Source organism: Mytilus californianus, unplaced genomic scaffold (genome assembly GCF_021869535.1).
Source record: "Mytilus californianus isolate M0D057914Y unplaced genomic scaffold, xbMytCali1.0.p SCAF_4, whole genome shotgun sequence".
In the NCBI taxonomy this organism is placed as follows: Eukaryota; Metazoa; Mollusca; class Bivalvia; order Mytilida; family Mytilidae; genus Mytilus; species Mytilus californianus.
This window is the reverse complement of record NW_026262690.1, coordinates 107591487-107616914: the sequence shown is the minus strand read 5'-3', so window position 1 is coordinate 107616914 and position 25428 is coordinate 107591487. Positions and strand designations below refer to the sequence as shown.

At 33.3% G+C, this 25428-nt stretch overlaps 1 long non-coding RNA gene across 1 annotated transcript in view; it reads right to left on the bottom strand.

Moving 5' to 3' along the window:
* Window positions 1-25428, bottom strand: part of LOC127739046 (uncharacterized) — a 43784-nt gene that overhangs the window by 4527 nt on the left and 13829 nt on the right. The window contains exons 2-3 of the long non-coding RNA XR_008000256.1: window positions 11446-11617; window positions 4540-4611 (exon numbers count right to left, since the gene is read on the bottom strand). This is a non-coding gene — a long non-coding RNA (uncharacterized LOC127739046). The remainder of the gene's footprint in view (window positions 1-4539; window positions 4612-11445; window positions 11618-25428) is intronic.

Below are 25428 nucleotides of genomic sequence, written 5' to 3'. Positions count from 1 at the left end.
GAAACATAGATCTGTATTTAGATTTTTTTCGAAATCGCAATGATTAAACTCGCATGTTTGTCCATTCTTGACAAATCGCAATAACGAATGCACACAATAATTTTGAAATTTACAGTAAACATCAACGAAAACGATGTTTTACACTGGTTTCTAGTGCCAGTATTTATCTTCTTTTGAAAGCAGATGTAATATTCATGATTTAAGTGTCATATATCGAGCTGTCAAATACATTCACACACGCTTTATATACTCAAATTAACAAATTATAAGGTGTAAAAAAACGAGTTTTTAACGTTTCACAATTTTCTTATATAAAATTTCTTAGGTTCTACCGTATCAAGTGTATGTTTTTTTGTTTTACATGTATCTAAACATTTGTGTTTGAATTTTGCCAATAATTCTCAATTCTTTAACACTTAACTCCCATTTAAACCTAATATAAAAAAATGACATGTAAAATGATGAAATAATGCTTAACGGTAATACATTTGTACATATACATCAAAGAGTCATTGAATACGTCCTATGTTTAGATAAGCATAATTCATTTTTTTTGTTTTTTTTTTTGCATTTATACATTTTTTTTTTTAACTGTTTTTATAACCATCGAGCTTAACTTGCTGATTTCACAATGTTCTGAGAATCTGTTTGGGATGGCTTGGGTTTTTTCAATCCAATATTCCTTACATTTTCAAACCATTTTTGCTACTCTTTATAAATTTTGAGAATTACTCTCTATTCTCTGTATTTAAGCACCCAATTTATCTCTATTATTTATTTTTTATGGCTTTTTATCTCTATTTTCTATTTGTTTTGCATTTTTTTCTTTATTTTTGGCCCAGCACTCTCAATTCTGTAAACTCCAACCAGACCCTTACATTCTGTTTTGAAATCACTTAGGCTCTATACGGTATATTTATTTCTGTGTCTAAAAATAATATTGTCCTAACATTATGCATTAGAGATCATTATCGTCAATTTCGTTTCTGCATAGAGACAATTATAAATGCATATCTTAGATAAATCAAAGATACCAAAGGAACATCATAAGTCGAAAATAGACTGACAACGCCAAAATTGGAAGCTATTAACACGGCCAAAAAAAAAGACACACAACACAACAAGGAAAACTAAAGACTGAGCAATATGAACGCCACCAAAAAACTTGGGTGATCTCAGGTGCTCAGAGGGGTAAGTAGATCTTGCTCCATTTTTGGCACTCGTCGTGTTGCTCATGTTAGTACAAAACCGGTGATAAGTCTAATTCGTGAGATCACATTTGGGGAAAAAGGGACGGGATTGTAGTTTCGACAATAAGAACATATCCGTTGTCATCTATGTAACGGATATTCAATAACGGTCAACTAACTCGTGATGGCGTCCGTACAATTTACGAAGGGTTGCTTTCAAATTCACTAATTGAACTTTTTGATTTAAAAGCATCCTTGTGAGCAGCAACACCCTAACAGGGAAATCATGATAGGAAATACAAGCCCTGGAATGTTGTATCAACGGGGAGATATATACTAAATATATATGTTTACATTTGGGATGCTGATTACTATCTTCATCGTGATTTTCTATAACATCTTCATTGATGATAAATTATCGAATTCAGACACATATGTTAATCACTCAAATAAAATTATTGCCATTACATAATGCATACCAAACTCTGTAGAATTTTCTATAGGATGTTGTTTTAACCCATAAGTAGTTTTCGTGCTATTTCACGGATCAATTATCAAGCTTGCTAGGCATAAACACATATTGAAGCATATTGCTTCAAACATTTAACATAATTAATAGACCAATTAATCTACAGACAAGTTCATAATGTACAAAACTTATCTAATTTCCATAATATAATTTAGTAGTTTCTATTTTGACCCAATCAGATTTTCTTAGCAAAACGAAAATACAAACCTACCTAGCTACAGTCTGATAGATATAGATGCATTTTACTTTATTATCATAATTAAATATTTTAACATAAATAACTGCCAGAAATGAGACTAAAGAAAATAGCCATTTCTTATTCATATGGGGTAGCCGAGACTGAATTACTTGTAGCACCGAAATCAAAATTGGAGACCACTACAATACAATTTGAGGTGATTCAAAGAAAAGAAGACTTTAAAATTGGTATTTGCTGGTTCTCCACTGCGCACGCAGCATTAATGAGTAAAATCAAAGACTGGTCGGCTCATAGTCAGAGTAAAGTGTCCTAGTAAGGTTACCTTGTGAACTAGAACGTTAAAAATCCGGCTCGACGTGTCGGTCTAGTACAAAGAAGGTATCATATTCATAATACATTAAAATTTTCTCTTCCTCGAGATGCATAATAATTTGCCGCTGGACGTTAACAGCCATCCATTATCATTATCATCATCAACAATACGTGCAAGATTAGTGCCGTTCAATAGTATGAACAATGCAATAGACTGTAATAACATAAACGGAACAAATTCTCCAGCACCAGATGCGCATTTCGACAATTAATGTCTTTTCAGTGATACTACAGGCAAACAATCATATTAACCCACAGTTTTGGTGGGGTTCGTGTTGCTCATTCTTAAGTTTTCTATGTTGAGTTTTATGTACTGGTTGTCTGCTGTTTATTTTCTTTTTCTTTCTTTGCCGAGGCGTTATCGAGTTGTTTTCGACTTATGGGTGTGAATGTCCCTTTGGTATATTTCGCCTCTTATTGAAACATAGAAGCTGAAAATTACAACCCTGATTGATTTCAACAGGTAGTATAATTAGATTCACCAACCCAAGCTTTTTACCCGAATAAAAGGCCAAAATCTCAAGATCTAATATCCCAACCAATGGTCAAAATTTGATGTTGAACATACTAGAGGGTAGACATATATCAGTGAATATCAGATGTTGAACTTTACACTTCATATTTATCCATGAAGTTCCTATAAACAGTCCTAATATTTCGATTGAGTTTTAAAATTCTTAACAATACAAATAAACCTGAATTTCATATGTGACAACAGAAGATATTTATCACATCTCCCGCTCAGAGTTATACGAACTCTGATAGTTATAGCATCACAATTTAGTTCGCCAAAAACAATCGTTCAGTGTTGATCGGCTGATTTAAAATCCGCACTAAATGTATAAAAGTTCAAATGCATTGAAATAGATATGGAATCAAATGATTTATTAAAATGATCTAGCATGAGTCCAAGCACGAAATGATTTCACAATATTATTATAATGAATTTAATCTTAAAAAAATCAATCCAAACGACAAGAAAAGACGATAATTTCATTACTGTGTACACTTAATATGGAGGTATGATTCCATATCTTTCCGTCTATAGATCATAATATAATCAAGAAAACTGAAGAGCGAGCAAGAATAAAAACAGAAAAAAAAAATAATGGATGAACAAAAGTCAACAAAATATAATACAAAAAACTGGAGAGTGAAAAAATCATTATATGATTCAAACACCAGGGGTTAACTGAGATTGAAAGTCTCTACCTGAGAATCAGAGTTTTGGCCTTTTATCATTAAGAACACGAATTCATGCATAAAAAAGGGGGAGCCGCACTAGAATATTTCCCCTACATACATCAGTCTGTGATTGCCAATATATCAGGTAAAAGGTTTGTGGACTATATCATATATATGAGATATAATGTCCAGATAAAAAGACTGTTGTCCTTGGAACATGTATGTATTCTAATGACATTTAATTATAAAATGTTTTTGAACTTTAAGGAAACAAAAACATTCCAAACAATTTTTATCTGACAATGCTACATCATGATTGCAACAAAACATATGGTGGCAATTTGTATTTATTACATTATGGTAGCTGCAAACTGCTGGTAAAATTTTGCATACACAGTTGTAAAAATGAAGTATTCTTGTGTGCGTTTAGTTTATTCCTAGAATTATTGATAGAATCTACGAAATTATATCCGTGTCAATCATTTTGTTTTTCTTTGCAAATGTTTATGTCGATTAATCTATTACAATACTCATTTTCCTTTTTACAAAATAAACAGCAATATCTCTTTTATTAAAAGAACAAAAAAAAAAACAATCTGTATCGCAATATTTTGTTTAAATATCCTTAAAATTTGTATGTTCTGTTAACACATGTTTGTTACCATAATGCAATCAGCAGTGTATACATATAGGACGTCGAGAGATTTAGCTACTTATACAACCAGGTTTAATCCAGCCGTTTATACATCAGGAAATGCCTGTACCACGTCAGGCATATGGTAGTTGTTTTCCATTTGTTTGAAGCGATTGAGCTTTTAATTTTGCCTTTGATAAGGTATTTTCCGTTTTGAATTGTCCTTTGAGCTCGTTTTTTTTTTACTTGTTTTAAGAAGTACCGTTACCAATAACAGTATTAGCAAACATTGTCAAGTCAGACGAACAGGGTCCCCAAAACCCCAGAAGATCGTTCCGATATATAATACTAAACATACTCTGCCACTGATTGACATGAAATTTTGTTTTCAATTGCTTCTTGATAAAATATCGTAACATTGTATACATACAGTGTGTTTAGCGCTATTAGGTCTTGAAATGCTCCTTGCTGTATTGTAGTTAATTGATTGAATTCCAAATATCTGAAACAAAGTAATGTTAATGTTTAATATATTTTTCACTGAGGAAATCGTTTGTTTTCATTAATATATTTTGATAATTATCATATAAGGATATTTGTGTGACCATGACGCCAGTCATTTAACAACTTTGATTATATGCTAACGTATTTAACGATATTTATACAAGCCACATTGACAGATGTTTTTAAATGAATTATTTGATCATTATTATATTTTTTTCAACCAAAGTATGTTTATTTTGATGTTTTTGTTGTTTAATATATATATATATATATATATACGTCTAAACATGTGACAACTTTACGACAGACGTACTCCATCAGATAACCTGTGGTTACATGTATATTGGGCTAACCCCATAAATTACATATATACTAGTCAACAAAAGAAACGATACAAGGCAATGTATTTTCCATATATCATGAAACTGGATACACTGTACCGAGGTAAATAATTGCCCTATTGGTCTAAATTTTACAGAGTGTTATTTTCTCATCAAAACCATTGATTTAAGGCAAAAACGCAAAAAACCAATTTTGAAAGTTTAGTTATTTCAATAATCGGTGTTAGCACTTTAAACTTTTAAACTTAAACATGGTCTGCTTAAAATTTTGAATGCCTTTGCAGATATTTGAATACTTAATTATCATCTTCGAAATTAAGTGCCGACTTTTGTGATCATTTTCTGCAAAATAAATTTGACCCCTGTGTTCAATTACTCGGTATTTTGTAACTTTCTAATTTCGTCATATTCTTTTAATCATATGCATTTGCATGAATTTAAAAGATTTTCCTATTTATTATATTTATGATAAATTTTAGTTCTAACTTGTGTATCGTTTCTTTTGTTGACAAGTATATTTAATCTCACATTTAGCCCTACAATGTTAGATCTGCAATTTGGCGATAGAAAATTTTTGTTCTATCCTCAGCAGGATTCGAACTCCTGAATCTGAACCTACTTTCACCGCCTGCATTATGTCCAGCGCCCAAGACTACTCGACCAACTAGGCTATATAAAATATGGCTTTTGTTTGTTGCGTAATGCCTTTCCTCGTCGGCGTTATCCAGAGTTGTAACACAGTATTTGATGTATAGTGTCAAGTAGATGGTATAACTTGCAGATCAGCTGTTGTTTTTTTTCAATCGTAAAGTATGATAATTTTAATTACCATGCCGTCACATCAAATTTTAATTTTATTGTGAACGTCTAAAATGTGACAACTTTACGACAGACGTTCGCCATCGGATATCTTGTGGTTATACAGGGCTAACACCATAATTTACATATGCTACTTCTCAAATGTATCCCCACGATGCTAGATCTGCAAATTAGCGTCGGAAAATTTTGGTTCTTTCCTCAGTGGGGTTCGAACACCTGCTACTTAGCCATCGTCTATATATCAGAATCAAACATGATACAAATTTCTAATAATTTACATTGTTAGGGAACGGGGATCCATGGGGGCAATCAACATTTGAATATTAAACAAAACGGGTCACCAATAGTTACTCCATTCAAAGGCAGAACACCAAAAGGTCATTACGATTGATAGTTCTAAACATACTCTGCTACTGATTTTCTTTAGATTTTGTTTTCATTTGCTATTTTATAAAATATTGTAACATTGTATACATATAGATTCTACCACTGCATCGAGTGTGATACGATATTTATCCACTCGAGACAGTTAAATTTTTAAATTTAAAACGCGAGGCTCGCCGAGCGTTTTAAATATTTAAAATTTAACTGTCGAGAGTGGATAAATATCGTATTACACGAGATTTGTAGTAGAATCTGTTTCTCTAATGATTTTCAAACAATACGCAGGCAAACTTATCCCGTCTTTGCGACTGATCTGCATAAAGATGTGTTCTTTCTATGTGACGTCATCAGGCATGGTCGCCTTTGTTCATGCCGTCACAATAGGAAATTCAGAGGAAAACAAGAAAATTCGACGTCATAATCGGATTTTAACCAATGAAGAACTGAGATCAAACGAACCACACGTTGATTAAATTTTTTTATACAACGGGTGTAGAAAGGGATAAATTGACGAAGAATTAGAGAAATACAGATCTTTTACTGCTGGTAGGTCTGAAAATGCTCCTTGTTGTATTGTAGTTAATTGATTGTTTTGCAAATCTCTGAAACAAATGAATGTTTATGTTCAATATGTTTTACACTAAGGAAGTCGTTTTGATAAATGTCATATAAACTTTGTATGGCTATGACGCCAGTCAATTAATAACTTTGACTATAGGCAAAAGTAATTCACCGATGTTCATACAAGCCACGGCTGTGCAGCATATTTTTAACATGTATATGACTCGAAATTTAAGAGTTTCAACTTATTCTAAAATCCTGTACTACCCTCCTTTCACTTTGGGTCTTCTTCAGAATTCAATTTGGTCGCTATCTATGCGTGTTTATACTGGTAACATTCACAAGTTGTGTCTATCAGATGAAATATAGAGATCATATCAAGGAAGCAGTCGTTAGACAAAACAAAATATCTATGAGTATTATATATCTCCTCAAGAGAGGCGTGGTTTGTGAAACAGTTGTATTTTCAAAATGCAACCAGTAGGGCAATAGAAAACTGTCACGTTGGTTCATTAACTAAAAACATTTCTATGCATGGTATTTAAATTTTCTCTAAAACAGCTTGATTAACAGCTATATTGGTTATGTCATTCAAATTTCTAACGAAGAGTTTAAATCATTACAGATAGAACGGGTATATATTTTTTGTAATTTTGATAAAATTTGACCCCAAAGAAGTACTCCATGCTATAAAATATTTTTGAGATAGAGTAGGTGCGATTTTTTAAATTTGTATTTATTTTCTACAACAACAAAAAATGCATTACGAAATAATTGTGCTCTCGAGCATGAGAGAGGAATTATGTAAAAGAACAGGATTTCATTTTCATGAAATTCGGTATAATTATCCCATTTTCGCATTTTATTGGCAAAATAAGCATTGTGCAGCTGTTTCCATTTTAATGCCTTAGTGACATGCTGATGTTCTATCCAGCAGGTTTAAAATTTGTGTTTCTATACTTATTTCAAGTTTTCTGAACTATTTGTTAACTCTAAATCTAGAGGAAAGTATATTATCACAGAAAATAGAACAAAGTAACAAATATTTATTTCCTGTATCTTCTGTATGCATTTCCATATGTATATATGTGTTAAGGCCTAAATTGACCAAAAGTAATTTCAGTTTTACATGGCCTAAGACCATTTAATACGCATGTGGTATGATATGTATAACTTTTCTTTCTAACCAAAGTACATGCACATTTTTATGTCTGAAAGAATTATTCATTACAAAACAACTCCAAAACAATATTCATTGGTGAAAAGAAAATTGCATGTTCATATTAGGCCTCGATTCATTCAAAAATCATCATTTTCAAACACAGCCTAATATAAATTTTTCTAAATCCTGAATCATTGTAATAAATCTGATATATCAAATGACTGTTCTGTTGATTTTAATACACGATATCTTATATAAAATGACATTGAAAAAAAAGTGTTGCAATATTTAAATATTTAAGGCCCAAATCGTGATAGTTAAAATTGTTCGATTTAACCGTCAAAAATAAACACACAACGTTCAAAGTTAAATTGACAATTTTGCCTATAATACATTGCATATTTCAATGAAGCTTTTTCAACTGTCTTATAATTCCCTACGACACGGTCAAGCCAAGTTTTTGTAAGTTTGGTCCAGTTTTTCCATCCTATGCGGTCCAGGGACACAGTTATCGTCCTTTGATTTTCTTTGTCTACACCTTAAGTCCCTAATGTGGATAGTGTATAACTTGCACATTGTTATTCATACACCTTCCAAATTCATTCCTAGATATGTTGTGCATAAAATAGTAAATACAAAGTTACGGTTAAAAAAAAAATGAGTCATGAAATTTTAGTTAAAGTAATAAGTTGGTCAAGTAGAAAAGGGATAAAAATATAAGTATTCTGAAGCTGTAAAACGAATTATAGATATCATTTTCATAGAATTGTCCATATTTTGAATTAGACCTGCAGACTTTACTATAGTTTTGCTACAGTTTACCCGAAAGTAATACACTACACTGTAGAAACCTTTTTAAGATACAGCTTTTGTATGTATTGTCTAAAAGAAATGCACTATGCAATAACTGTGTTCTCTGGTAAATAACGAATTTAATAATCTGACATAAAGAAATGTGTCTTTGTTGAAGTAGTTATTTGTTTTTGTAGTGATTAGGATTATGTTACAATGTTTTCGGCTGTATCCCAATTTTTGATATGTTTACCTATTATGTCTGTTTGTTTTGCCCACACATTGCAGTCAATATAATGGAATTCTATGCGACTGTCATACAAGTGAGAGGTTTAGCTAGCTATAAAACCAGGGTTAACCCACCATTTTCTACATTAGGAAATGCCTGTACCAAGTCACGAATATGACAGCTGTTTTCCAAACGTTTGAAGAGTTTGTCCTTTTGATTTTGCTATTTTAGAAAGGACTTCCCATTCTGAAACAAGAAACAAGACTACCAAAGGGTAGAGGTTTTTGACTTGGGCAGGCGCATAAAAACGAGGTGACTAAACATGCTTAATGAGATCTCAACCCTTCCCTATACCTCTAGCCAATATAAAATAAACAAACACACAGGAATACGCACAGCTAGTAAACCTCATTTCAAAGGAAGTTCAAGTCTGTGGTTAAAATAGGTAGCAGAAGAAACTAGGCGAATTGACGATGATAACATAAATTAACAAAGGACTACTAGCAGTTACTGACATGCCAGCTCCAGACCTCAATTAAACTGATTGAAATATTGTATGTCTTTATCATATGCAAATCAATCACAATCCTGTTAGGGGTTCAGTATCATGCCATCATAAATTATACGTGAAAATTATAACCCGTATCATGCCGACAACTACTTTTTAGAATAAATGTTTTTATTTCCGATGCAAAGACCCTATACTTGAATCAATATCAATTCCAGAAAATGCCATCGTTAATGACTTGACAACAGTATCGTAACTATATTCCTTCTGAATAAGTCTATTTAAAGGTTTGGATAGGTTTTCTAGTGAATGACGACATTGTTGTGCTTTGTATAGAATATTACCATAACAGATGAGATGTGAAATACCTGAACGTATAAGATGTCTGCAATTTATTTATATTTACGAATGATGTCCTTGTACCGATGATAAAATTGAGTAAAAGTGTTAACAAGCTTGTGATATCAAACATGTCAAAAACTCTGGTGTAATATTTGTTTAGTAGTACATGTATTACAGATATTTCATTCGTTAAAATCAAATAAGTTGTTACATACAAGAGCGAATCGACAAAGTTGAGATACATAAACACCATAAGATAGTGCAAAGGGAACGTCGCCTTCTACAAACGAATAATTAACAATAGGAATGAATAATCATCTCTTTGATAGTAAAATTAAGAATTAAACTTCCCTATAAAGATAATGCTATACAATCGTGTACCTTTAGTATATAAGAAAATCTATATAAAACTTCGTCAACCATAAGGGGCGTAACTCCGAGTATCATTCATGCATACAGAACACGACTGAACATGATCTGACAACTATAAAAAAGAAGATTATGTCTGAGAGGTTCTATACGTATCTAAATCGAACGTAGGAACAATAATTCTTGTTTATTTTTACATGTGTTATCAAATCTTAAATGCCTACAGTCACTATCGATAAGAAAGGAGACAGAAGATACGAAAAAGGTATGAACGTATTTCTCTTGCGGACAATTAAGTCGATTAAGACTTCATCACACCGATGTCCCGGTTTCCGACCGAATTTGTACCAGTTAGAGCAGAAACCTCTTACCCTTCTGGAGCACCTGATTTTATCCTGTTTTTTGTTCGGAAATCTTAAAGAGGCATTAGCTACAGATAATTATTTTTTTTTCTGTTCTATCATTAATGAAAGTGAAACAGCAATTCGCTTTTAGCCGCCAGTTTACTTGAATTTTGACAAAATAACCTCGAAGATGAATTATTCACATGCAAGTGAATGATTCAACCTCATTGAATCTGTATTCATGTGACCTTCAATTTAACATATTAGCAAGAGATTGGTTACGCATGTATTAGTCATGTTAAGCCATTAAAATGAAAATAATATCAACATTCAAAGTGAAACAAAGGTGACCATTTCGTTGACATATTAATACACTGTCAGGTAAAAACGATGATTAACATACTTTTTTTAAACTTATAACATAAAAATCAAACAGACCTAGAAAAGTTCAATTGCACGAGGTCGCTATCTATTTATATTTATGTTTATGTTTATATCGGGTTATATGACCATCGGCAGGCTTCGGAGGTCATCTCGATGATTGATTGAATGGCGTCCAGACTAAAATACACACGAAATGATGATATATATCATCGAGTCCATGCATTGTTACGTGTTTATTTATATATAAGTTTTAGTATGTTATAAATCAAATATGAGAATTTGAGTCAGATCGGTGAACAAGATTTTGACAGCTAATGGCCCTTTAGGTATTTTGTGTAAATTTTGTAGAAAGTTGTTTGTCTATTAGTTGTATTTTTTTTCATTGCGTTGTCTGATTTTATTGCCTCATTATTTTGATTACCCCGTAGTATCTCCCCCTCATTTGAATACTTAAACGTTAAGTTTCGGTATAATCAATATATTTGTTTTAAAGCGCATGTCCAAAATATGATTCACGTGCACTGAAACTAATAGCATTGTTTATATTATAGCATATTACTATATAAGTAAACTAAAAACTAAAATGTTACTACTCACAATACGAGTGTCGAATTGGGAATTTCAGACGGCACTGTTGCTAGATTTCTATTCTTGCAACCAACCGTCGTGTCCGTGCAGCTACAAACAAGTGGACACCCATTGACTGTACATTTCAAAACAGTGCATATAATAAACACAATTATACGGTGCATTGTCTCCTACAATATACCTGCAAAAACAATTGCACTCTAAGGGGAATTATGTTAAATAAAAGATGTGGTGAAGGTGTTGTAAAAAAGTAATAAAATGTTACCATTCTACTCCAGGTATTTTTGTATGTGCAACATAATCTTTACTTTTCAACAATTATATAAAAAGCAGCATATTTGAATAACAAAAAGGTTACACTTGTCGAACAACCGTTTGAAATGTATTTCAACTTCAATCTTAAACTACACCAATACGATCTCATTCGGATCATTTATGCATTTTTTTTTAATTTAGTCATAATTTGTAATTTCTAATGTTTCACTTAAACAGATTTAATTCCTTTTTTCGTCATTACCGATTTTTTTTTTCCCAATCATATTCATTATTCTAATTTGTGGAAAACGTTTCAAAAAGACAAAAAATACTATGGGGTTATAGAAAATCACAGATTGAAGAAAAACAGACACTCTATGGTAAAATGGAAAACTACAAAAGTCCGCAATACACTTAAATCAACTACCGTGCTAAAACGAGATACACTAAATACCCAGCAATCGTGATACAACATGATTTGTTATAAGACAAAAAAGAAAACAACCTTGAAATGCGCTAGTTGCATTCCGTCATAAAATATTATCATCTGAACATTTATTATATTTACTCCTCTAGTTTCTTGACATTTATGCAGCAGGAAAGCAGATTTTTTCATAAATTTGCTAAGAATACTAGTTATCATGGTTATTTATTATATAGATGATGGTTATTTATGTAAATTTTAGATCTCGCATGTGAAACAACTCGTTTGTTTCTACTCTTGAGACTTTTCCCGCTATTTTCAGATCACTACAGGTATGTTCCAATTATTTGTACCGTCACTTAATGTTTGTTTTTGTTGCACTTCGGTGTTCCTGTTGTTCCTTTGTTGTCCTCTTATAGTTGATGTGTTCCCCTAGATTTTGGTTTTTAAACCGGATTTGTTTTCTTTAAATTGATATGTGACTTTTGAACACCGGTATACTACTGTTGCCTTTATTTAATGTTGTCATTTCAGCGGTGTTTTAACATTTGCGATATAAATAATGGCAACAGTAGTATACCGCTTTTCAATAGTCATAAATCGATTAAGCGAAAACAAATCAGGGTCACAAATCAAAACGAACTATTCGATAACAACTGCCATATTCTTGGCTTGGTACATGACATTTTAAGAAAAAATGGTTGGTTGAACCTTGTTTTATGGCTATATATCTTTGAGGTTTTGGGTCCGGTTAAGCCATGACGGGAGGTGATAGAATCTCTTTTAAGGAAGGATCATTTTCAATAAGACGCGAGTATTTGTGGACAATAGATGAAAGATATTCATCCAAAGTATCTAAACACGAGACATCGAAAATAGGAGATTATAAACCATGCGGAAGAGGCAACTGTGAGAGTTGCAAAGTCGCTGACATTGAAACCCAATTCGTCAGCACAATCACAAAAAAAAAAGAATACAACATATATATTACATCCAATTGCAAAACACAAAATTGAAATTATGTTCTCACGATGTAATGTGTTGGTGAAACAGAAATTCTGTCTATTTCAAATTTATTAGCTGTATGTAATAACTCAGCGCAAGAAAAATGCATGTGTACTTAAAAAAAAAAATCAATACGTATGTGATTAGAAAACCGACGTAGAGAACCGAATCTCTCTGAATCCAAAAAGAGCCATGACTACGACAGCCGAGAACATGGAGAAGGGTAATTCATAATTCAAAATTCTAAATTCTACATTATAAATTCAGAACTCGCAAATCAAGAAATATAATGATCTTGTTTTATTGCCGACCTTTCAAAAAACTAAATTTTTCTGTAAACACTATAAAATTTCCAATATTTATTTGCGTTTTATCAAGATCTTGATTATACCCAGTAATCCTTTTTTACAAACAGGTAAGCGTTATATCTATGGACAGAGATAGCAATCTTTTTATTTCTTCAATGAAGTTTTGAATTTTATAACAATAATAGAATAGATGCTCTTGGGTTTCAAATAAAGTGTCACATAAGTTATATAGGCTATCAGACTTTCGAATTCGGTACAATTTAAATTCAGTATTTGGCAACTGCATTTGAACTTTGTGTTGAACTTTCTAAAATTCTATATATTAATTTAATATGATTGCTTTTTATGAAACTTTCCAAACTTGTCATTCTGATCCCCCTATGTTTTCATCTAGACAACATACTTTTCTTTTTAAAGGCTGACTTTAGACCTCCAAACAAAATTCTAGAAAAATGAAATTATTTCTTTTTTACACTCATTAGATATGCCCCTCATCTCAACCTCGTTTTTATAATCAATACTTTACCTCTGTGTGAATACAGTTTTTTTATCTGTATGAATTTTATAACCATGATGCACCAACAAAGTTTTTATGTTATCCGTTTTCCGTTGGTATTTTGGTTCCCTGTATTTCTACATGCGCGCGAATGGCACATGCCATTGGTTCCGCTTGGATTATAAATTTAGAAAGGGGCTATAGGACATTCTTGTCTTATTGGTCGGGGCCATGTCAATGAAAGTATCCTAGGACATGTCTTTAGAGATGTCTTAGGGCATAATTTTTTATGGTCTCAGGACGTGTCTGAGACATGTCTTAGGATGTAAAACAAAGCTATCTTAGGACAGTCCTACCTACAATTGTCCTAGGTCCATCCTAACATATTTATGTGATTAATTAAAATATGTAGAGAAATAAATGACATATATTTTAATGTATATATGTAAAGGGCGGAAGGTTTGATCTTTATGGAAAATATAATTTACGCAAAATAAAGTTTTAACGAAATATTGATAATATACTATAACAATGATAAATAAATTTCATGCAACAATAAAACTAAATGGTCACAAAATTGTGTTAGAGGCGATATTCGTGCTGTAATTTTAGCTAGATAAACTAGTTTCCTTAGGTCCACTCCATCTCATTACATGTATTGAAAAAGAGGGACGAAAGATACCAGAGGGACAGCCAAACTCATAGATCGAAAACAAACTGACAACGCTATGGCCAAAAATAAAAAGACAAACAGACAAATAATAGTATAGATGACACAACATAGAAAACTAAAGACTAAGCATCACGAACCCCACCAAAAACTGGGGGTGATCTCGGGTGCACCGGAAGGGTAAGCATATCCTGCTCCACATGTGGCTCCCGTCGTGTTGCTTATGTAATTACAAATCCGGTTAATAGTCTAATTCGGTAGGTCATATTCGTGAAAAGGGAAGGGTATTGTAGTTACGACATAAGGAACATATCCGATATCATCTGTGAAACGGTTATTCCATAACGGTCAACCAACTCGTGATGGCGTCCGTAAATTTACGAAGGGATGATTTCAACTTCACCATTTAGCACTCTTGGTTTAGTAGCTTCCTTGTGAGCAGCAATTCTTTATCAAGGAAATCATGATAGGAAATACAAGCCCGGGAATATCGTATCAATTGGCACATATATACTCCGTATGCAGGCGCTGCTGGAATGTTGCTACATAGAAATGGAAAGTTCACAATTAGGAAGCTGAGATCATCTCTTTTGTCGTAAAGTTTTGTTTTCAACCAACCCTCATTGTCAATTTCTAGATGTAAGTCAAGATATGAGGCAGACTTAACTGTATCTGTAGTATCCTTTATCTCTAGTTCGATGGGGTAGATTCGTTCAATATAGTCACCAAATTTTGTATTATTTAGTGAGAGAACATCATCTATATAGCGGAACGTAAAGTTAAAGGATATTGCTAACTTCTTATCTTTCTTCCTAAGAAATTCCTGTATGAAGTCAGTCTCAAAATAATAAAGAAACAAGTCGGCAAGAAGAGGGGCACAATTGGTTCCCATTGGAATTTCAACAGTCTGTTGAAAAACACGTCTCTAAACGTAACAAATATGTTGTCAATCAAGAAATCAAGCATCTTGATTATGTCAGTTTCAGAATTTTTTGTTTGAATCAGAGTGATTCTTTACAAAGTAAGATTTGTTCCTCCCCAAGACAAGATACTTGTATCTACGTTCGCCATTCTTTTTAATGAAACAAAGTAATACCAACTCTTTCAATTTGTCTTTTAGTTTGGAATGGGGAATACTTGTTATAGTGTAGAAAAGTCAAATGTTTTAATACTATTGCAAGATGAGAGAGTCTTAGATTGTATGTACTCTAAGAGATCTTTGGAATTTTTTAGTATCCACATCTGATTCACGCCACGTCTAGAATAGGCAGTTTCACAATACCTTTGGAACCCGGGTTTGATTGCTGACAAAATAGATGTTAATAATTTAGAAAGAGGTTTCGTTGAGCACTTGGAAGACCCAGCAGTATACCGTTGTTTGTAAGGACACTTATGTAGTTTAGGTATCCAATATAGTGATGGTAGATCTAGTTCTTCATCTTTGGTTGAAATTCAAAAGGAACATAGAACAGACCTATGATTATCTAGGATTTCTTCTTTGATAAGTGTCGTGAGGGTATATGTTGAGTTTCCAAATAAATTGTCAATACCTAATTCATTGATCAAGCAGTTTATGTAATGATATTCACAAACAACAACGATGTGGTTTGGGGCTTTATCTGCGGGGACAACAACATATTTGTCATGGAGGTAGGACAAGTGTTTTGCAACATTTGGGTCTTTAAAAAATGACGTAGCTTGGGTATTGATAGACCCATTTAGTTTCTTAATTCGGATTTGTATCAACGACCTCACAGCCTTAATTCATTCGGAAAGAGTATCTACGTCTTCTTTCTCGCGTTTAGCCCATTGCCTGGCATAATCCGCGACTGAATCCATCAGTATTTTGAAGTTGTATTTTCAATTGATGGATTTAGGTTTACAATATTTCGAACCTTTGGATAATAAATTTCGCAGGGAAGTGTTAGTGACAATGTTGAGGTCTCTGGTGATAACGTGGCCAGCCGGATTATATGTGAACTGGGAACTAGCACAGGTGCAATCAGGAGGTTTAGACTTGAAGTCGTCAATGTTGAGATCCTGCAAAACGTGTTTGTAATTTTAGTTGCAATTGGTTTGGTATAGGTATAAGAAATTATTGTTACAGACTGATCTTTAAAATAAGGAGGTATTTTCGACTGAACTAATTTATGATGCAGGATATTGACTAAGTTGACGACATCGAGACCTTTGTTGGCAAAGGAAAGTTTAAGAAAAGATCTTTTCTTTTTTTCATATTTTCCAATGTGAACTGGTTTGAAAAGTTTGTGACTTGCAATATCCGAAATGAAAGCTGTAAATTGGAAAAGGTTTGAATGAGGTTTTGTAACAGTGGTTTCCAAACATAAATTGAACAGAGAATGAAGTTTAGAAAGGGGTCATGAATAAAGTTTCGTGCGAATGTGATGAATACCTAACGGCTTTTGCATAAATGGCAGCAAGTCATTAATAGAGACATCATGCAAAGTAGGTGATGTATAATGACGATGACCATGACTGCGTCTACGTCGAGGAGTAGAGTTGAAAATATTCACCACATTCACCGAGCTACAGGAAGGACTAGATAGAATACCTATACCATCAATTTTGTCATTGCAACCATATGGTGTCGCAGTTCCCAATTGTCGAATCCAGTAGTCCTCTTTTTGTCTACGGAGAGGCGTTGCAAGTTGAGGATTGTTAGTCTTGTAGTATATTTTTTCGATAATACGAACTGTCATAGAAAGGATGGAATGATCAGACTGATTAAAATGCTGGTACAGACTGTCGTTTGCATTGAGGTTGATATCTGATCTATGGCCGCACATACGTTTGTTTAGCCTTCCTTTCGTTTCACCGACGTAAACCAATCCACAAAGGTTACACTCTAATCCGTAGACGACATTTATAGATTTACAATTCAGATCATCGTAACTTCTAGTGAAATAAGGCTTTTTAGTTAAATTGCTAGTGAATTGAGCATCTGTTATTAAAATTTCACAAGTTTTGCAGCCATTTGTTCCACATTTCGAAATGAGACAGTGTTGTTCAAAGTCATCAAAATCCAAAATGTCTTTTAGGAGAACTGAGCATAGCTGTGTATGTGTACTATTGCTATGGTCACTAGTATGATGATCTGAATGAGTCATGTTTGGGATATTTGTCATGTCTGGTGATGAGGGGACACCTGCCTTATCAGACGACGCCGTGTCCATGAATCAGCCTAAGTAAGAAAAGAAGTCAATCTTTTTCTGAAACCAAAATTAAAATGTTTTCTACATTTCAATTATTATTGTACCATTTGGTCAGGTGCAAAATATGCCGCTAATGATGATAAAATTAAGAATGGAAATGGGGAATGTGTCAAAGAGACATCAACCCGACCATAGAACAGACAACAGCAGAAGGTCACCAACAGGTCTTCAATGCAGCGAGAAATTCCTGCACCCGGAGGCGTCCTTCAGCTGGCCCCTAAACAAATATATATACTAGTTCAGTGATAATGAACGCCATACTAAACCCCAAATTGTACACAAGAAACTAAAATTAAAAATAATACAAGACTGACAAAGGCTAGAGGCTCCTGACTTGGGACAGGCGCAAAAATGCGGCGGGGTTAAACATGTTTATGAGATCTCAACCCTCCCCTTATACCTCTAGCCAATGTAGAAAAGTAAACGCATAACAATACGCACATTAAAATTCAGTTCAAGAGAAGTCCGAGTCTGATGTCAGAAGATGTAACCAAAGAAAATAAACAAAATGACAATAATACATAAATAACAACAGACTACTAGCAGTTAACTGACATGCCAGCTCCAGACTTCAATTAAACTGATTGAAAGATTATGTCTTCATCATATGAATATCAGGCACAATCCTTCCCGTAAGGGGTTTAGTATCATACCATCATAACATATATGAGAAGAACATAACCCGTGTCATGCCAACAACTGGTTTTTAAATAAATGTGTTTAGTGCCGATGCAAAGACCCTATAAGTGAATCAATATTAACGCCAAAATATGCAATCTTTAATGACCTGACAACAGTATCGTAACTATATCCCTTCTTAATAAGTCTATTTAAAGGTTTTGTTAGCTTCAGAGGTGAATACTGACATTTTTGTGCTTTATAAAGAATATTTCCATAAAAAATTGGATGTGAAATACCTGAACGTATAAGAGGTCTGCATGTTGAGCTATATTTACGAATGATGTCCTTATACCGATGATAAAATTTAGTAAATGTTTTGACTAGTTTGTGATATCGAAAACCCTGGTGTAATAATGTTTCAGTAATACATAAATTTCTCTCGTTAAAATCTAAAACATTGTTACATACACGAGCGAATCGAACAATTTGAGATATATAAACACCGTAAGATGGTGACAAGGGAACGTCACCATCTAAAAATGGATAATTAACGATAGGAAATGAAAAATCATCTCTTTTATCATATATTTTAGTATTAAGCTTTCCGTTAATGATATAGATATCAAGATCGAGGAAAGGGCAGTGGTCATTGTTAGTATTAGCTTTATTTAAAGTAAGTTCAACAGGATACATTTCTTTAGTATACATACTGAAGTCGTCATTATTGAGAGCCAAAATATCATCCAAATATCTAAAAGTATTATTAAATTTGTGTATCAGATGTTGTTTCGATGGGTCTTTGCTGATTTTTGTCATAAATTGTAACTCATAGCAATACAAAAAAGGTCCGCAATAAGTGGTGCACAGTTAGTCCCCATTAGAATTCCGATAATCTGACGATATACGGAATCTCCAAAGCAAACAAAAATGTTATCTAGTAAAAATTCAAGGGCATATATAGTATCAAAGCATGTCCAATTGACATAGTTTTTTTGTTTATTGCTACTAAAAAATGACCTAAAAGAGTTTGAACATATATATTCACATTCTGACTTTTTAAATGCCCATTTAATTAGGTGTGTGAATTTTTTCTTAATGATAATGTGAGGCAATGTGGTACATAGGGTAGAAAAATCAAAACTTTGAACAGATTCAAAATCACCAATATATGCATGCAATTTATCAAGTACTTCCAACGAGTTCTTGACACTCCAAAAGTAATTAATTCCACTATTTTCGAAGGCCTCATTTGAACTATTTATTATCAGGTTTTTGATTGTACCAAGTGTACTGGTAAGAAGAATAGACAATTTAGTAGTGGAACAATGGCTTAAAGACGAAATGAATCTATATTTGTAAGGTGTTTTGTGTAGCTTCGGAGGCCAATACATAGTTGGGACTTTCATTGTATTTGGTTCTGCTTGTAAAGCGGTAGCTAAAAGTTAATGTTTGTTACAGATGTCGTTTTCTGAAAATGGAGTCAGTTGGAATGTTGGTGAATTGGTGATTTCTTTTTTCAGAACCTCAATGTAAAATTTACGTCAAACAATAATAATATTATTAGCAGCTTTATCGGCCGGGACAAAAACACATTCCTTGGCTAGTTCTTTTAGTTTATGTTTGATACGAGAAATAGGTTTATTGTGGTTATTGTTAAGAGTAAAATGTTCTTTAAAATGTTGAAAACGTATATCAACTATGTTCATTACTGATTTAAAAAAAGAGTCCAAAGATTTTTTGTCAGCTTTTTCCCGTTTTATCCATTTCAAACAGTAAGTATGGAGTGAGTCGTGGATGATATTACGACACTCATTCCAATTAATAATTGACGGGGACGATATTTAGGTCCTTTACTGAGGAATGATTTTAACTCTCGAACGATGTTAAGATCTCCTGTTATAGAATTTTTAAGGTTCTAAAAGGGCAGAAAAAATTATTTTAAATGAGCGTAATTATTTGACATCGTCAAACATACTTTTTGGAGAGCTTCGATGGATGCCCATTTCCGTTGATTTTGTATATGGAAAAGCAATTTTAGTTATTAAAGTACTTCACCAAATGACTCCGGAATAAATCAATGTATTAAAATATGTGCATCATGTTAGTTCAAGAACAACCAGACAAAATACTTATTTTTTTGTAATATGCTTATTATTCCAAAAATCTCAAACTGAATACTGTAAACCTCTTTGTTGATTTATGGATCAAATTTAAAATACTGTAACACAATTGAATTTAAAAAAAACACGTATTGATGAACATTTGGTTTAATTAGTTTAATTCTAATAACAGTATAATAATTTAATATTGTATAAGTATTTTTATTATTGAGTTAATGAAATATTTGTTGTTTTTATTTCAACTTAAGACATCGTAACTTTTAGGACTATACTAAGACCATCCTTAGACACCTATGTATATATCCTAACTTAAGGACCAAATTTTGGATATATCTTATTTTAGGAGAGTTTCGTTAACCTGACTTAGGACAGAAATCCATTTGTTTTAATACAAGTATTAGCATTTTGTAATAGCATTTTTGTCCAGCTACAAAATTTGTTACCAGAATTGAAGCTCTCCACAACCTTTATCAGCCATCACCTTTCGAGTCTATCAAAGTTTTCTGCTTGTCTAGAAATATGATTAATCCCTCTATATTCTCATTTTCTACATATATTCGTAAACTTTAAGTCTATTTCCATCACTTATATTTCTCCCATTTACAATCCCTTTTTGATCCCGGTGAATGATTTTATTTAAGAACGGTTGTAAACGCTCTGCCAACATCTTTGATATAATTTTAAAATCCGTATGTATCAAGCTTAAATGCCTCAAGTTTTTTTTTAATTAATTCTCGTTCCCCTCCCTTATATAGTAAAGTTAACAATCACACTGGTATTGCGATTTACTGAGTTAATTTTCGTTAGATACTTCCTTAACTACTTCAGTGAAATACGTTTTGATAAAGTCCCAGTATATTTGATAAAATTCCAATATATCCCCATCCCTTCCCTTTTCCTGTTTTTTGTTAATTCATCAACATCAATTTGGCGTTCTATATGTTGTCTATCATTGTCCGTCAGTTTCCTGTTAATAAACTGTTCTGCTCTATATTCGTCCCAACCCTCAGTGCTAATCATCTCGGAGTAAAATTTAATCTGCTCTGATAGAATTGAATCGATGTCATTTTTAGCTCACCTGGCACTAAGGGCCAAGTGAGCTTTTCACGTCACTTGGCGTCCGTCGTCGTCGTCGTCGATAACTTTTCATATTTTGAACTTCTTCTAGAGAACCACTGAATGGAATAAAACCAAAAATGGCATGAATGTTCCTTATGAGGTGCTGAACAAGTGTATTTACTTTGTAGCTGATTTATCATCCAAGATGGCCGCAAGCGGGGAAATTAGAATAACGTATGACCTAATGGGAAATACATACAAATGTCTTCTTTTAGAGAACCACCCAATAGAATGAAATAAAACATGACATGAATGTTCCTTAATTATGGGGTGCTGACAAAGTGTTGTAGGACCCCATACAAATGTCTTCTTTTAAAGAACCACTGAATGGAATGAAACCAAACATGGCATGAATGTTCCTTGTGAGGTGCTGACCAAGTGTTGTTACTTTGTAGGCGATCAATCATACAAGATGGCCGCCAGAGGGGACTTAGTTTAACACAGGACCCTATGGGAAATACATACAAATGTCTTCTTTTAGAGAACCACTTAATGAAATGAAATAAAACATGGCATGAATGTTTCTAATGAGGTGCTGAACAAGTGTTGTTACTTTGAACCCGATCCATCATCCAAGATGGCCGCCAGAGGGAGGCTAAGTTTAAGATAGGACCTTATGGGAAATACAAACAAATGTCTTCCTTTAGAGAACCGCCAGCGGGGAACTTAGATTAACATATGACCTAATGGGAAATACATACAAATGTCTTCTTTTACAGAACCACCTAATGGAATGAAAAAAAACATGACATGAATGTTCCTTAATTATGAGGTGCTGACAAAGTGTTGTAGGACCCCATACAAATGTCTTCTTTTTAAGAACCACTGAATGGAATAAAACCAAACATGGCATGAATGTTCCTTATGAGGTGCTGACCAAGTGTGGTTACTTTGTAGGCGATCAATCATACAAGATGACCGCCAGAGGGGGACTTAGTTTAACACAGGACCCTATGGGAAATACATACAAATGTCTTCTTTTAGAGAACCACTAAATGGAATGAAATAAAACATGGCATGAATGTTTCTTATGAGGTGCTGAACAAGTGTTGTTACTTTGAAGCCGATCCATCATCCAAGATGGCAGCAAGAGGAGGCTTAGTTTAAGATAGGACCCTATGGAAAATACAAACAAATGTCTTCCTTAAGAGAACAATTGAATGAAATGAAATAAAATATGGCATTAGTTTTCCTTAGGACGGGCTGACCAAGTGTTGTAACCTTATTGGCGATCAATCATCCAAGATGGCCACCAGCGGGGGACTTCGTTTAACATAGGACCCTATGGACATTATATACAAATGTCTTCTTTTATAGAACCACTGTAAGGAATGAAACCAGACATGGCATGAATGTTCCTTATAAGGTGCTGACCAAGTGTTGTTGCTTTGAAGCTGAATCATCATCCAAGATGGCCGCCAGATTGGGACTTAGTTTAACAAAGGAGCCTATGGAAAATACATACAAATGTCTTCTTTTAGAGAACCACTGAATGGAATGAAATAAAACATGGCATTAGTTTTCCTTAGGAGGTGCTGACCAAGTGTTGTAACTTTGTAGGTGATCCATTATCCAAGATGTCTGCCAGAGAGGAACTTCAGTTAACATAGGACCCTACGGGAAATACATACAAACGTGTCCTTTTAGAGAATCACTAAATGGAATGAAATAAAACATGGCATGAATGTTCCTCATGAGGTGTTGACCAAGTGTTGTTACTCTGTAGGTAATCAATCATCCAAGATGGCCGCCAACGAGGAATTAGTTTAACCTAGGACCCTATGGGAAATACATACAAATATTTTCTTTTAGAGAACCACAAAACATGAATGATCCGTATGACGTGCTGGCCAAGTGTTGTTACTTTGTAGCCAATCAATCATCCAAGATGGGTGCCAGCGGGAAACTTAGTTTAACAAAGGCCCTATAGACAATACATACAAATGTCTTCTTTTAGAGTACCAATAAATGGAATGAAACTAAACATGGTAGAAATTTCCTTTTGAGGTGCTGACCAAGTGTTGTTACTTTGTAGCAAATTCATTTATCAAGATGGCAGCCAACGGGAGACTTAGCTTAACAAAAGACCCTATGGGAAATATATACGAATGTCTTCTTCTAGAAGTCAGGAATATGACAGTTGTTGTACATTCGTTTGATGTGTTTTGTCATTTGATTTTGCCATGTGATTAGGGACTTTCCGATTGAATTTTCCTCAGAGTTCAGTATTTTTGTGATTTTACTTTTTTCTTCTAGAAAACCGCTAAATGGATTGAAACCAAACATGGTATGAATGTTTTGTTTGAGGTGTTGACCAAGTATTGTTACTTTGTAGTTGATTTGTCATCCAAGATGGCTGTTAGCAGGGGGAGTAAGTTTAACATAGGACCCTATGGAAAATACATACAAATGTTTCTTCTAGAGAACCACTGAAAAGAATGAAACCAGACATGGCATGAAAGTTCCTAATGAGGTGCGGATATTGCTTTCGTTAAAACCAATTAATTCGGAGAAAATTGTCACTGAAGGGCAGTAACTCGCTAAAGGAGTAGACAAACTGATTTTGATCATGTTGATATGTCTGTAGATCTCATATAGCTGATTGACTTTGATGTTTAAAGTTTAAATTCTCTTTGTGTTTTTATAGTTTTTCAACATCTTGTTTTTGCTGATTGATTCAGTTGTGTACAGTTTCTCTTTATCGACAATAAGTTTTACAATACAATAATCATTGGAGGGAAAAGTTGACTGAATATTCATGTCAGATATGACTCTTTGTAGATCTTGTCTTGCTAATTATTTTGTTGTATAAAGCTTTTCTTTATTTTCTAGTATTGCAATTTCAAGATTACCTTTCATTAAAAATGGGTAACAGCCGTCATTTAAGATCATAACGTCTTTATGGAGTCAACTGAGAAAAACTCATTTAATCAATAGTGTTCTTTATTCTATATTATAGTGCATTTATGTCCCTTCGAATGTTTTTTATCTACATACATGTATCATAAGAATGAAGTTTTGGTTCCAATTTGCCAAGTAATTTCAGAGAACCAAAGTTTTGCTCAAGTTTACTGTCGAAGATGGCCGATGGCAAAAGACGAGAATAGCTTAATTTGCCCTGAAGCCTAGTTCAACAAAAACATTGGGTAAAAAACGTCGTTTAAATTCATTTTCAGTATTTTTATGATGTTCTATCTAAAATGATTTTCAAGTCAAATAACTGTAAAGTATGATGAAAGGTGACATTTAGTTTCAGTTCTGATAATTTCAAGACTTACGCTGTGTCAACACCTACCGATCATTATATACCGGTATATTAACCAAGGAACTATCGTTTTAATTTCATTTTTCTATATTTACCTGTACCAGCCATAATTTTTATCAGGTGGCAACAGAATATTGGCTTCTTACACTGCCCACAACATCTTTTATCTTTATCGATTCTTTCCTATCGACCATTCACAATAGCTTACTGATGAGCATTATTTCTAAATTGAGTTAGGCTTTTTCGATACTGAAATTTATCAACTTTATATTAATATGCTTCCATTTTGAAGATGTTTTTAGATTGAAAATAAGTACGCAGTTTTCCATTTTTTACATTTGCATTTTCAGTTATAGTATTTTCCATTAAATCCTATATCTACTAATCAAAATATTTTTAACCTTTTCAACGTTAATTTATCGTTTAATCGAACTTGTAAAAAAATTATCATAATATGATGTTTTAGGTCAGAACAG